We start from the raw sequence: 15208 nt of genomic DNA, 5'->3' as shown, positions 1-15208 counted from the left end.
TGTTGAACATTTCTAAAGAACAATAAGTTAATGATGGTATTGTAGATGCATGAATGATTAGCACAACACAAAATCAATTGACTCTAAAAGGTGCAAGCCCTACAAATTCACAAACACCCAATCAAACACCACCTCAACAACAAAAAAATGAGACTTCCACATAGGAAAAACCTCAAAGATGTCTTAGAACCAAAGAGAAAAAATTCACACCCTAGGGGATACCTCTTGAAATTGCACTTCAATAATTACATAGTAATAACTTCCTTCAATTAACCTCAATCAAATATGAACCATTAACTATGGCTTCTTAGTGGGATGACAACAAATTCTATGATGACTATTAGTGAACAGTTTTTCCCATGGATGGTCATATATCAAAAATGATAAAAGAATGTAAACTAACAAATGAATTCCTACTCGAATAATTTAGGAATTCTCTGCTTAAAATTTCTTCAAATAAAACAGGTGCAGCTACCTTTATTGCATTGAAAGTTTTAACTAGATAAACTCAACAGAATAACTCTCTAAGAATGTAATTTGCTGGAGATGTTGAAACAACTTATTTTATCTCATCAATATGAAACAAACCTTAATGCAGAAGAACCACTCGACTTTAATTATCAAAATCATCCACATAGCTGAATAATTAAATTATCGAGTAGGCAAATTTCATGAACTCATTTCCCACAGAATTTCCAAATTTAGAGTTCACAGTTTCAAAATCGATAATAGATGCAGCTAAAAGCTTAAATAGTATCTATAGAAATACTAAAAATAAGTAGAAAATAGTACCCACTTACAAAGCTTTCAACCCAAAATCAAACTATAGAGTTTCAAGTATCTGCTGAAGTTCTGAAATGTTACTTCTAAACTGGAAATAAAACTGTAAACAAAAGTAGTTTTGTCTACCAGTCTACTGGAAAAATTTGAACCTCCTCAAACAATACTAATTAGTACATTTATAGGCATGGGGTTGGACTTGACCCAAAATTACCCCGCCATGAGTTAATTGTCTTTTGGAATAACTAATAACTGAAATTGCAAGAAAACCAAATGGTAAAGAAACTATAGCTAAGCAGTTCTTGATCAGTTTAGACTGTCGCCACCAACCACTTCTCTTGCCAACTTTCACATTTCGTAGGCAGCTAGAAAGGCAAAAATAATGGATTGATGTGGAAGACCAATGTAGGTGATCCATTGTTTCCAAATTTCTTTCATCTTCTTCAATTCAGCAACCTTTTCCTCATGCATCTCCAAGTGCTTTAGGTTGATAATCAACATAGCTTTAGTGTGAGCCACGTTGGAGAAATCCTGCTTTACTGATGTCCTCTTGTCCTGCCATTCTTGAAATTTCTTTTGGACTTCTTTGATTATCTCATCCGATTGGGCAATGGAGTCATCTTCTCTTTCCATGAACTATTTTACAAACCACTTAAGCTCATTCTGAATAATTTGATGTATAAGCTTAAGTTCTTGCAATGCTTCTTTGATTTCAAATACCCCTTGTGCCAGTGCTTCATTTTGCCATTCGATGCAATCTTTTATGACATACAGAGTTTTTTCATCAAGACCCACTATAGGACATTCAGCTTGAAATTTTTGCAACCCGAATTCCTGTACATCTTCTAGCGATATTACCACTTTTGCCTAGTTATTCTTCTCTTTTTCATATCCATCATTACTCGCCTCCACCTTTTTAGTAATATTTGATATCTCCTTTGAGGCGTGATCTAGATGTCCAATGTATTTTATAGTATTAAGAAGAACATCTTGTACCCATTCACCTGCTACTTTGGCTACTGCTTTGCACTTGCGTAAATTCTCCAGTAATTGTTGGTTGGTTGCAGAGAATATGTCAACAATGGCTGATATCTCACGGATCAGCTTGGCTTCAGGATGCAAGATAGCATTAATATATTGCACCATGTTCTTAATCATTTCCTTCATCTTGTGCTTATCTTTCCTGTCTTTCCACACCCTTTCTGTGATCTTCTTGTTGGATACCTCAAAGAATTTCATATATGTCTCACGGTTTGCCTTTCCAAGGTCGACCTTGGTTATCTGGTAATCCTGAGGAGCTATGGAGTCTTGAGCACTTCCATCAGGTGGTGTGGCTATCTCTACCACCCACCACCCTGAAGTTTTGTCAAAGTTGATCCTCGACTTTGTTCTCGCTTTCTTCACTTTAGGCGTCTTACCAAGGCACTTGCTAACCAGGTCATCAATTGGCATGGATATGGGAACAATTCTTCTCTTCTTTTCCATTGATGTCTCCAGCCATTTGGGAGTTGCTTATTCTTTTTCTACAGTGGACGAAATATTGACTAGAGTGAGGTTACCCTATTGATTGTCGGGGTCATTGAAAAGCTTTGAGGCTCTGGTAAATTGTCTACCATGGGTGGGTCTTCTGCTACCTCAAGGTCCATAGTTATGGTGCCCTTGATTTTAGCGATCAATGCCTTCTTCGTACTCGAGCGAGTTATCCTTTTACTTTTCGGAGTCTCCTCTTGAACCTGAAGTTGAAGTGTTTCCTGAACCGCTTCAAGTTCGACTTCAAGTGGACCTGCAACAAATTCAAGGACACTTTGATTAGTTCACTTCTGGGCAACCCTTTTATCTCTGCTCCTTGAAGATTTCTCAAAAAAGCTTGGAGTAACTGTCGCCCTTGATTTTATCCATGTGGCAGTTCTGGCTATCACATCCTTGGTATGGGCATACACATCATTCTCTTCTCTTTTCTCCCAGTCAATTTTTGGAATTGGCATGCATTCAATTTGATCTATGTAAAATTGATCAACTATTTCCTTAGAATCATCATCCTTCAGCCCATAAGTATCCAGCTCCACATTGAACAAGATAACCTGCTTAATGGTTAAGCGTGACCAAAGCCTCTTCCTCACCTCGAATTCATTGTGACAATTTGCCTAGAAATCCTCTAGCTATGGGGAGTGAAACAGAGCAAATGCATTTTTGACATTGTTTTTGGTAAAGCCAGTGTAATCAAAATCTAGCCGAGAGGTGAAAAGTTTAAGACACAAGCGGGTCAATGACTTGGCTAACAATAGAGCTTCTTTCACACTAGGGCATCTATAATATCCAATTTCAATTGGGAAGAATACTGAAGAGGATTTTTTAGAAATTTGAAAGGACTCAACAAGAGAGGCAAACTGTCTACACATTTCTGATAACACCATAGAGTCTGAATAGTAGCGTGGTAGTTTCAAGGGCTCACCAGGAAAACCACCTACTCTGATATAGGTAAATCTGAGAAACTGAATAAAATAGCAACCATAAATTTGAATAGCTTTCTTGGCTTCCTCTGACATCCTATCATTCTCTCGATCTTGCAGTTCAAAAACCAATTTCCCTAAAAAGACATCATTGATTTTCTTAAACTCTTTGCATACTGTGTCTTCTTGGAGATCTCTGTAATACTGATAGATAGGCATGTCATCTACCCAAGGTGAATGTGGGAGAAATTCCCAATCTTTGGACACCACTAGGATGTAGATCAGGTAAGAAGACAAGAAGAACAGACCGCAGTTGGTCACATTAATCAAGCCCTTGTGCAAGTTCTCAGCTATGAGGTCTGACCAATCAATGAACTTGACTCCCTCAACTATCTTCTATATAAAGAAATACATCCAGGATTCCCAGTGGAAAGCATGCTCATTCCCTTTAATTCTATTCAACAAGAGGACAATATCTGCAATCTCTTTGATGAAATGTTCGATAGTCAGTGGTTTAGGTAACCTAGAACCCCCCTCTGTGGGCTTCAAGTGCCAGGACTGAGCAATCTTGGTGTCATAGCTGGTTTTGTTTGCTACATACAGGTGCTCAGCCTCCTTGAACGTCCAAGGCTCATAGGATTCTTTATGAGGGATCCTGAGGGCAAAATTTACACTGGTTCTATTGATTTTGACAACTACTTCCCCTGAGGCTTTCTTAACACACCCAGAAATAGGGTCGAAATGATTTGCACACTCAAGGATACATTCAGGGTATTAGATAGCAGTGAGAAAAGTGGAGGCTTCTAATAAACCACTATCAACTAGCCTCTAGTAAATGGGACTTGACAGAGAAGCTTTGGCTCTTTCAACGACTTCAGGAAAACTTTTATTAACCAAAAACATATCACAAATTTCAGGCAAGGAACTGAGTAATGGAGGCTTCTCCAATTTGGGCATTTTTGGCCGAAAAAGCGTCATGATTATTATGACAGAAAATCTATTGAACCAGGTTTTAAAATACTTTCAAAATGAAGCAAAGCACAACCAAAATGCAAAGGGGAAATGGAGATGCACTTATAGTTTGACAATGACACAGCCCAAAATTTGCCTTTCTTACCCAAAAGCGCTGAAATTTTTCTAGAGAAAATGAGATGAGTGGGAAAGGGTAATTGTATGCATTTAAAGAATGACATGGACAGAGGATTGTAGGATGGATTTAGCAAGTAAAAATAATGATTGCTCATTCATGTGACATTCATCGGAAAAGGTGCCGCAGGTGTTCTTGTTTTAAATACCCTGTCAAATCGGCACGCATCTTCCCATAACAATTAATCATGAAATGACACCATTAATACTCCATTAATTATTGCTCAAACTGAATACGTGCCACTTTAAATTTCTTTGCATATGACTTCAAGTGCTTTGGGAAAATATTATGCTGGGACCCACCTTGGAATGGCTCGACAATCTTTAATCTGCATACAAAAATCGTTAGCGGACAAAATCAACATTGTAATTGAAGTTGAAGTTTTGAGTGATTGGCTTCAACATCAACTTGGACTTCCAGCTTACAAAGGTTGACTCGATAAAACTAGTGTGCTTATTACATGGCAGACCAACAAGACTTTGAACCTGAAGTTGAAGTTAATTACGACTTCAAGTTCAACTTTAGAGGGATGACTTGGGACCAAAATTTGATAGGTGACGACTAAGATTACAAGCTCTAACAATGACCATCACACCAAAAGATACAAGACCACATCATGTTTTCAACTAAAACATGAAATACAAGATCTTATTGATGACAGTATAATCATAGTTGATCCATATCCAATTCTGATCATACTATTTTTAAAGATCCCTTGGGTAATCATGACAAAAGGAAAAGCCTCCAATTCAAACTTAAGCTCCCAGGCTAATGTAAACTACACATGCACTAGATATGACTTTACCATCAATTATTTCAATGGGTTTGACTCTTGCATATCCACATTCACTTTGAAAGCTAAAGACCCTTATTGTGATGTCACCACCAACCACACGAGGATCACATTACCTAGAGCCCCAACTAGACCTACAACCCAAGTTAGACCTAATACCTCTACTAGACCCATGGCCCCTAGTAAAAATTTTGATCCTACCTGTTCATATTATAGTCTTGTAGACCAGCTTGGAAAAACCCCTGCACAAATATCCATCCTAGATTTACTATGTGCATCCCCCCAGCATCAAAAGATCCTTTACCAAGCTTTAAAACAGTCAGTAGTCCCAGATAACATTGATTTTTCCTAGTTCCAGGCCATGGTTGGGAACCTGTCTGCATCACAACATATCACCTTTCCCCTCAAGATATTCCTAAGGATAGACCCAACCACAATGATCCCCTTCATCTCAAAGTCTTTATCCATAATGCCAAGGTCATATGTATCTTGATAGATGGAGGAACAAGACTAAAAATTTGTACCCTTAAAGTTGTCAAGGGTCTAGGTTACTTTGAAGATGTAGATCCCTCTCGTAGAATCATAATCAAGGCCTATGGTAATGGTGAACGCTTCTCTAAGGGCGTCATCATTATACCCATCAAAGTTGGTCCAGCTACTAAAAATACATTATTCCAAGTTCTAGATATCAAATTGAATTGCAACATGATAATAGGGCGCCCTTGGATCCATTCTATGAAAATGATGCCTTCTACATACCATCAATGTCTAAAGTTTTCCTACAACAATGTGGAGGTTACCATCCTTGGCAATCCAAATCCTTTCAAGTTTTGTGCTAATCTAAGAGATGCTACTAAGCACCAAGTCCCAGCAAACAATGAAGCACAACCCATTGATTCCTCTAAGTATATGGATGTTGATATACTCCTTAGTAAGGCCAAGGAAAAGTTGACAATTGAAGACAAAGGGTGTGGATAATACTTTATGTCTCAAGTATCCAACATTAGGGAGTCACCGATTTCTCCCCAATCTTATGGTAAATCACAACATTTTGAGATTAGTACACAAACTGCTACTTCCATCAATTTCATTAGCAGAGGTGGCCTACTTGAAGAACATGTCTATGAGAATAAATCTATATGTATTGAGAAAGAAAAAGCAAAACAAGAACCCACTTATATATGTCCTAGTAGGTATGGACTTGGGTTTATTATCATGCAAAAACAAGGCTATAATGGCTATAGTGGTCTTGGGTATTAGAAACAAGGAATAATTGAACATATTACTACAAAAGGATGACCTCCTAGTTTGGGGCTTTGATTCAAACCATTGCAAATAGGTCCTCCTAGTACTATGGTACCTACGTGTGAGACTATGAATGTTTTGAATGATGAAAAGGCATCTAAGAACACCCAACCTAAAATCAACAATCCTTATACACTTGACCATATCTTTTCCAATATCCAAAGCTCATTCAACATTGATGATGGCATTCCCTCAAGTTATTTTGAACTATTGGATTAGTACTAGCGTGGACCACCGATCTTCAATCAATTTGTCAAAGATGATGTTGTTATAAATGTATTGGAAGTCTATCAAGGCATTACAATTGATGGTTAGAAAGAATTAATTTCTCCTAAAGCAAACACATTGGCATATTTTGGGGAGTTAACTCCATCTTCTAGTTACAAAACTGAAAGCAACGAAAAAAATAACAAGCATAGGTCTCTTGGTGAAAATCAAAAGGTGCCATTAGACCATGAAAAATTTAAAGCTAAGAAGATCCCAAGGATGCAAGATGAACAAGTTGATGCCATGAATATAAGTGTTCTAGTGTTCAATATGCTACAAAATCTTTTTGAGATCTTTCGATCAACATTCATGTGGGAAGTCATTGGTCTCAATCCTCCCAATCCTTCCTTATATCTAGCTATTTACACACAAATCTAGTTACCTAACAATGTCCAACACCCAAAATCAAACCTTGTCTAGTGATCCCTTGCATGTGTCATCATCAGTGGCATCCCATACAATGAATCCTTTGACCCAATTATCCTTAGATGCCTTGACTCGAGAGAGGCAGAAATTATCTTGCATATGATACATGGTGGTATATCTCGAGGCCTTTTTAGTGGTTGGATTTTAGCTATAGACTTGGAATGAATCTTGTGTAGTTATGGTCAATCATGGGTCTAGAGATTATTATCTAGCAGCACCAACAATAGATTTCTTTTCAGTGATTGTCAAAAACATTCATGATTTTGGACCTACAAGTCCTAAAAAACTAGAAAAAAAAAAGCAAAAAGTCATGAAAAAGAAATGAAAGAGATGAAAAAAGTCATGAAAAAAGTGGATGCCTTGATGAAAACTTGGCAAATAGGTATCTTGGCACGAAAATTTGAGTCAAGAGAAAAATTCCATCCAAAAGTGAAAACCTGGCAAACAGGCACTTTGGGAAAGTACCATGGTGAAAACTTGGCAAACAAGCACCATGTGTAATTAGTTGTTGCTCCTCCATCTATCAAGATTACATCTATTTTTTCCCCCTTGTCATTCCCTGATCATATCCTTCATATTTCATGACATCCCTAGTCCTTGATCATGGCGCATAAACTAGTTAACATCCTATTATCTTACCCAAGTGTCACCAATTTGTACATACTCCATCTCAAGCCTTTTTACATAGTTTGTGTCTTGTCTAGGGGCATATCATCTACACAGTGCATGAGTTTGAACTTGAACTGGGGGCATTTCCCTAAGAACATTTTATCCATTGGACTTATCACATATCAAATTGGAGCTAACACTTGTGAACCCTTTATGATCCTAAAAAAATCATAAACATTCACATACAATCTTGAAAAAATCCTAAACATTCAAATACAATCCTGAAAAAACTCCAAAAAAAATCATAAAATGTCTTGAAAAAAGAATCACTAAAATTCATAAAATGTCTTAAACAAATTCATAAAAAACATAAAATGTTCTGAACAAATCCATAAAAATCATAAAATGTCCTAAACAATTTCATAAAAATCATAAAATGTCCTAAAAGAATCACTAAACATTAGAAAATGTCCTAAAAAACCACTAAACATCATAAAACATCTTGAAGTAAACCCTAAAAAACATAAAATGTCCTTAAGAAACAAGTAACACAAAAACATCAAATATCCCCAAAACTCACAAAAATTTTGTAATAAACCTTGTAAAATATTCACTATGGATTATCATCCCTTTTTCTTAAACACTCACACTTTTGCAAACAAAAAAATCAAAGCATTACACTTCAATGATAATCACACCTATCTAAGAAATGTGAAATGACCATCAATCCAACGTGTCACTATGAACCTATCAATTGAATCAACAAACAGAGCTATCACATGATCAACTTGTCAAACACTATCCAAAAAAATAAAACCTAAAAAAGAAAGTAATAATGAACAAGAATAGTTGTTGGCTCACCTTGTTTAGTTAGTGATTTATTTTTGTTTTGTTTTTCTTTGATCATGTTCCTATGTCGCTTGATGATATAAACCTATCTATGAGAGTGGTTAGAATGGTTCATGGCCATTTTTTTTGTTTGTTAAAGAAATTTACCTTTGAGAGTTTGGGGCATGTCTATGTGCCTCAGGAAGGACAAGGTCATTTTCTGTCTACATTGTGCTTGTTTACACAAAAGGTTTTCATTTACACTCTGGCCCTTTATGCCATGATGTATTACATTCCATCTACCATATCAAAATAAAACTCCAATAACATATAGTGCACTTTGTGAAAGAAAAATTCCTTGCCTCATACTAACTCTTCCTCATCTCATTTTTTCTATCTCCTGCATCTCCTTCATATGCCACCATGGTCTAGTACATTGATACACCAAAATCACCATCATCTTACATTCCTACACATGTCAAAAGTCTAAAAAAACCCAAAGCAATACACATCTCCATAAACATGGAATTCCTATAATTTTACATTTCATTTTCATTCATTCCATATCATGTTACATTCATTAGATATTCATTCATGAGAAAAAAATATGGTAAACAAATAAATATGTCATTTCTTTAGCATAACATGTGATAAATCCTTGCATGATGTCATCATATAAAAATCCACATAGAAAAGCATAAATACATCCATATAAAGCATATAAAATACACACATAATCCATCTCATATAGGCATCATAACATAAGTACATCTTATAAATGTCTCACAAAAGTATCAGAGTACATGGCTATAGTTTACATCAATACTAATTGCCTATAGGCATGACACATAAAAGAGCATAACTAAAAAAGAAAAAGAAAAAGAAGCCCCTCTACAAAAGAGTGTGTTTTTGTCAACCTGTGCTACCCCTAGTCTCATGGCCTCTGTCCCTCTTCAAGGATGATCCCTCTATTTTTTGTGGTGGCCTCATTGGCCCCATCACCCCTTCACTTCTCTATGTCCTCTATGTCCACTGTGAGTGAGATCTTGATGCACAAAAGCTCCCTACCCTCTTCCTTAGTGGCACTAGCATCTCATATTGATGCCTCTAGTACTATGTCTCCACATGTTCCCTATTCATCATCATAGCCATCTCTCAAAAATTTGGATCTTTGATGTTGCTAATGAAATCTCATGACTCCTGCAGTGCCTCTCTTCCCTACACACCGTTACATCCCTCTTTGCTATAGTTTGATCCCTCTCTACTATCACTACATATCTCCCTGCTATCGTTGCATCCCTATCTACTACAACCTAGTCTAACTGACTCTAGAGCCCTTTGATCACCTCCATAAGCTCTAGCTAGCTAGGCCCTTCCTACACTAGTACTAGCATCCCCTCGGTGTAATCCATTGGATCCCCATTAACATTCATTTCTGTTGCATCCACACCTATGCCATCCTCATCACCTCCCTTATTTCCATCAATGCCACCCTCCTCATAATCATCCCTATCCTCTCCCTAATGACCATCCCCACCACCATCCCCACCCTCCTTATCATCATCTCCCTCATCGTCCTCATCATCATCCTCTGCATCAACATCCTCATCATCATCCCTTGCACCATCATCCCCTACATCAACATCATCCTCTCCATCCTCCCCCTCCTCCCCAGCATCATCTTCATCCCCTCCCTCATCATCATCTCCCTCATCCTCCTCCCCATCCCACTCCTCATCCTCCTCCTCATCATCCTTGTCACACTACTCTGCTTGTGATCTCGCTCATGGTACCCACACTACCAGATCTATCAATGGCCTTAGACAATGTTGTACAAAACACCTATCATATGACATTTTTGTACCTACATCCACCACATCTATTATTGCCCCCCATACCCTAGGCTAAAGATCCTCTAACTATGTGTAAGCCACTTGTGTCCTAATAGGTGCTTCCCACTCTCAAATCTCTACTCTGGACAATGCAAACAAGGCCATACATATCAGTACCTCCTATTGCTCCTGTGCCCACTCTAGTAGGTACATCTCTATCACCAGGCAACCAATCACTATGCATCCTATAAGATAGTGCTCAGGTCTATAGTATGGTAGGTGGATCTCGTCATTATCCCACCCTGGGCAATCACTGTATGGTCTCCATATGAATTGCATCATAATATCCAACTAATGCCTAAAGAACTAAGTATACCCTAGTGGTCTGCATGAGAGTATGCCTCTATAGTTGTATGAATAAGGAATATCCTCCACTAGCTCTCTCTCTACAAGTGGTTTGAATACTAAAATATGCTTATAGGCCCATATCTATAACAATATGCCTCTAGTGCTAAATTTCAATCCACCTCAATACGCCACCTGGTGCAAATAGTAGTACAACATGCTCAATATGCATGGTCCCCAAGAAAACATGGTCCCATCCATGACCATCCTCTCAAGCACTCTACACCATCTGACAAGAAATATATGTCCACACCTATCAGGTATCAGTAGTCCACCAAGAACACAATAGATCATAGCTGGCAGTCACTCATGGCATGCTACTAGTAGCTCCCATCCGATCTCATAATCCTAGATCCCCAGTTTTGCATCTCCACATCCAAATAACTAGTGTAGTGTCGCTTGCCCAATAGTCAAGTCATACACAATTAAGTCTACATGAATTAGAATCCTAAGGATGTACCATACATCCTCCAAATTCATGGTAGCCTCCCCTATTAATAGATGGAAATAACTAGTCTTTGAATGCCATCTCTCCATCAACACTATTAGTAGGGCTCTATTCCCTCTCACCTCTAGCATAAATGTGATGTGATACAAGCCAAGTCCTACCAAGATCTCTTGCTCACTAGCATTCATCTGATGACATAGCATCGAGCTCTTAGGCCTATATCCCCTTGTCCATAATAAGGGAAGGTCCTCCTGCATAACCATGTAGCCTATGTCAACCTTCTACGGCTTTGTATCAAGTTTAACCTACATTTGTCCCAAGTTTGACCTAGTTTGACTTTGGTTTGACAAGGTTTGACTTTTCTGAGAATTTTTTACTAAGTTGACCTATGTTTTGAACTCTTTCTAATTTTTTGAACATGTCTACCATGTTTTGGGTCATTTTGAGCTCTTTCACATCATTCTAACCCTCTACCTATCCATTCATCAACTATTTCTTTCATGTGAGCTAGGTTTGGCAAGTTCTAACTTTTTATGAACATGTTTTCCTGGGCTAACATATGTTTTCAACTTCTCCTAGAGTTTGGAGCATACATACCAAGTTTCTTGTCATTCTGAGTCCATTTGCACCCTTTCGGGCCATGTGCATCACTCTCTGTTAGCATTTGATTGGGTTTTCCCTACATCTACCCTAAGTTTGACCAAGTTTAACCACTTTGCCCATGATTTATTGAGTCCTACCTCTTATCTAACATCATCCTAGGTTTTTTCTAGTGTGTCCCAAGTTTTAGGTCAATCTAGGTTCATCTGGACCATTTTCAAAGCCCCAGAGCATCCTAGGGTGCAATTGGGGCCCCCAACTGCGCCCATGGTGCACTTGGTCATGCCAAATGTGCTCAATATGCACTTGGTCATACCAAGTTCATTCAATATGCAATTGGATGCATTTTGGATGTAGTTGGAGCATTTTGATACCCTAAAATAGCCCCAGTACCCAATTTGACCCCCGACTGACCCATAAAAGAATGAAAAGTATACTAGAGCATAAAATACTTAAAGACAGCCTCGATGTACTCACCGAAGGTCATGCATCTTCACATCATCAATAGGTACACACTCATTCACCACATTGTTTCTCCCTGGGCAACCGATTCATTCTGTTTGCTCCAAAGCTCTTTTCTACCAAATGTGAGGGTGAAAATGACTTTCAAACCCTCTCCAAGCCCTTTTATAGTCTGTTGCTAGCTAGATGGATGTGCAAGAGGCACTTTCTATATTTGTACTCTAGACCCCATAACTTTCACATTTTAGCTCTGATTTGTAATCCATCAAATGTTATGGCTTTGTCTTCTCATTGTCAACGAAATTGACCTATCATATGTCCATGTTGGTCAATTTCTCAAGGGGGAACCAATATATACCACAATTACTAGGGCATGCTTTTATGACTTTTTCATTAGTATTCTTTGACACAACACTCTAAATCACATTGTATCAAGCAGGGGCAAAATGTAGATGCTCAAAAATGGTTTGTGTCTATGGTTTAATCACATTTTTGCACTAACTCATCCCATTTTCTCATTTAATTATTTTTTATCTTTTGGCCAACATGATTATATCTCAAAAATGTTCTTCATCATTCATATCCCCTTTTGCATCATTTGCATATCATTTTGGAATCATATTTGATCAACCCAAAACCATTTCAACATCATCAAAATCATATCACATCAACCTAGAATCACCCAAAATCTACTTGAAATCACTTGGAATCAACCATAATCAACTTGAAACATGTCATATACCTTAAATAAATCATCATCTATCCAATCCTAGGCATTTTGTAGCTTTTAGGGCCTTAGAAACCTATCGATCTATCAAATCTATCAATCTGACCTCAGTATTGTTGTGACTCTTAGTGCTGGGTCAAACTATCATTTTTGTCATCTGATCATTGACATTTTTGAGTCCCTCAATGTTAGATGATGACATCATTAAACCATTTTTAATAACATTGACAATGTCTATCGATGTTATTAAATCAACTATATCAATCAATGTCGATCTTGTAGCATTTACAATATTAGTTAAATGTTACGTGTCCTTAATCCATGTCATGTGTCCTTAGCATGTTATTAATTTTAGTCTATCAATAAATTTGACCATGGCTTTGGTCTACCCATCATCATCCTAGATGATTTTCATAATCATCACATTTCATCAAAGGATACTGTCTCATTTATTAATCAAATTGGCTAATCATCTACTAAATTTCTCTATAAGATTAAATAACCCATAATTTAATCCTATGTCATCCAAATCATTTTTGTCTCACATTTTCTAATCATTCTTCCTAATTAACATCCTCAATTAATTGATTTTATTAATTAATTGATTCATAATTCACAAACCATGTAAATTCTCAATTTCCTAAATCACATTTTTCACCTCTAATTTCCAAATTCCTTATTTCTATTTGCGAGGAATAATGGATTTTTAATTCAAATATTCTACATAATATTGAAATAATCTTGACATCATTATGACACGTGGACATATCACATCATAGATTATCCATTTACACTTGGCTAAGATATGTCATAATCTATATATTCTTATTGCTTATGCATATCTATTTTTAGCCATCATCATCACAGATTCTTAGCTTTAAGTGGGTTCGAGGTGTCACATGACACATCATAGATCCTCTTCCATTTTCAGCCAAGTTGACTTCTAGACATCATATAGTCTTACATTTGGCATCTTGTGTCATATGTGTCATGGATTCTCAAAGGAATATCTTGTCAAGTTGCATATCTAAGGTGACAAGTTCAATGCTCTCCTCTTGCGTGTTGGCTAAAAAATGAGCCACATTGCTTTCATTTTAAGTCCTAACACCTAAGTCCATAATCATCAAGCTTCAAATCATTATTCTAGTACTCTCATATCATTTTCATATCATAGGCTTTTGCTTTTCAATTGTGTTCATTGTAGGCAATTGGAGCTACATCATATGGAGAAGAAAGAAAGACATGGGAGCTACAACTAAAGAAGTTTTTACTTTATGTTTCTTTCTTTGTTTTAGTTGGCTTTCATGGTAGACTAGAGGGTATTAGCATATTTTTATTGAGTTTTGTGATTTTCTCATAGTATGTTAGATATCAACCCATTTTCTAGTCCTACACTCCCAAGAATTTGTAGCATCTATTCTCACTACTAGAAGAATAACTTTAGTTAAGAGTTGAGAATAAGGAGTTGAAGAAGCAAGTTATGCTTCTATGTAAATGTCATAAGCATGAGGCTCATTTCTTTGTAGAAGCCATAACCCAGTTAAATATATGTATATATACAAGCCATAAACCAGTTAAATGGGTCTAGTTGTTGATTATCTAGGTTGATTACAAATTCCTATAGAATTGTCATTAGATTAGGTACAATAAAAGGAACAATCAACATTATTTTTGTGTAGGATCTCGAGCTAAGTCACTTAACATGGGTTGAGTGAGTTTTATTGTTTAATTATTTGGATTATGGAATATGTATGTAGCTAGATCAATTTTTTTGTTGTGCTAAGATGTAATAAGTACCTTAAAAAGGATCTCTCTATAACATACATACATACATACATGTATATGTATGTATGTATGTATCATGTGGACATCTAGGATTTCATTGTCATGTCCTTTTGATCTCTGCACTCATTGTCGTGCCCTTCTGATCTTTGCATCTAATTCATTTTATCATACCTAATATGATGATAGTTCTATAGGAATTTTTTTTCATGCCTTCGCGATGTTTGCATCCCAAGTATCTATTGCTACTATTAATTTGGGCATCACTATATGATCCAAAATGTTATGAAGTATTGATGTCGGTAGTAACTTCTCCTATGTCTCTAGAAAATGTAACATAGGTTTAA

This window comes from Cupressus sempervirens, chromosome 2 (assembly GCF_028749045.1).
Source record: "Cupressus sempervirens isolate cs-2001-9-10 chromosome 2, ASM2874904v1, whole genome shotgun sequence".
NCBI classification, from domain to species: domain Eukaryota; kingdom Viridiplantae; phylum Streptophyta; class Pinopsida; order Cupressales; family Cupressaceae; genus Cupressus; species Cupressus sempervirens.
Note: the sequence above shows the minus strand (reverse complement) of the source record.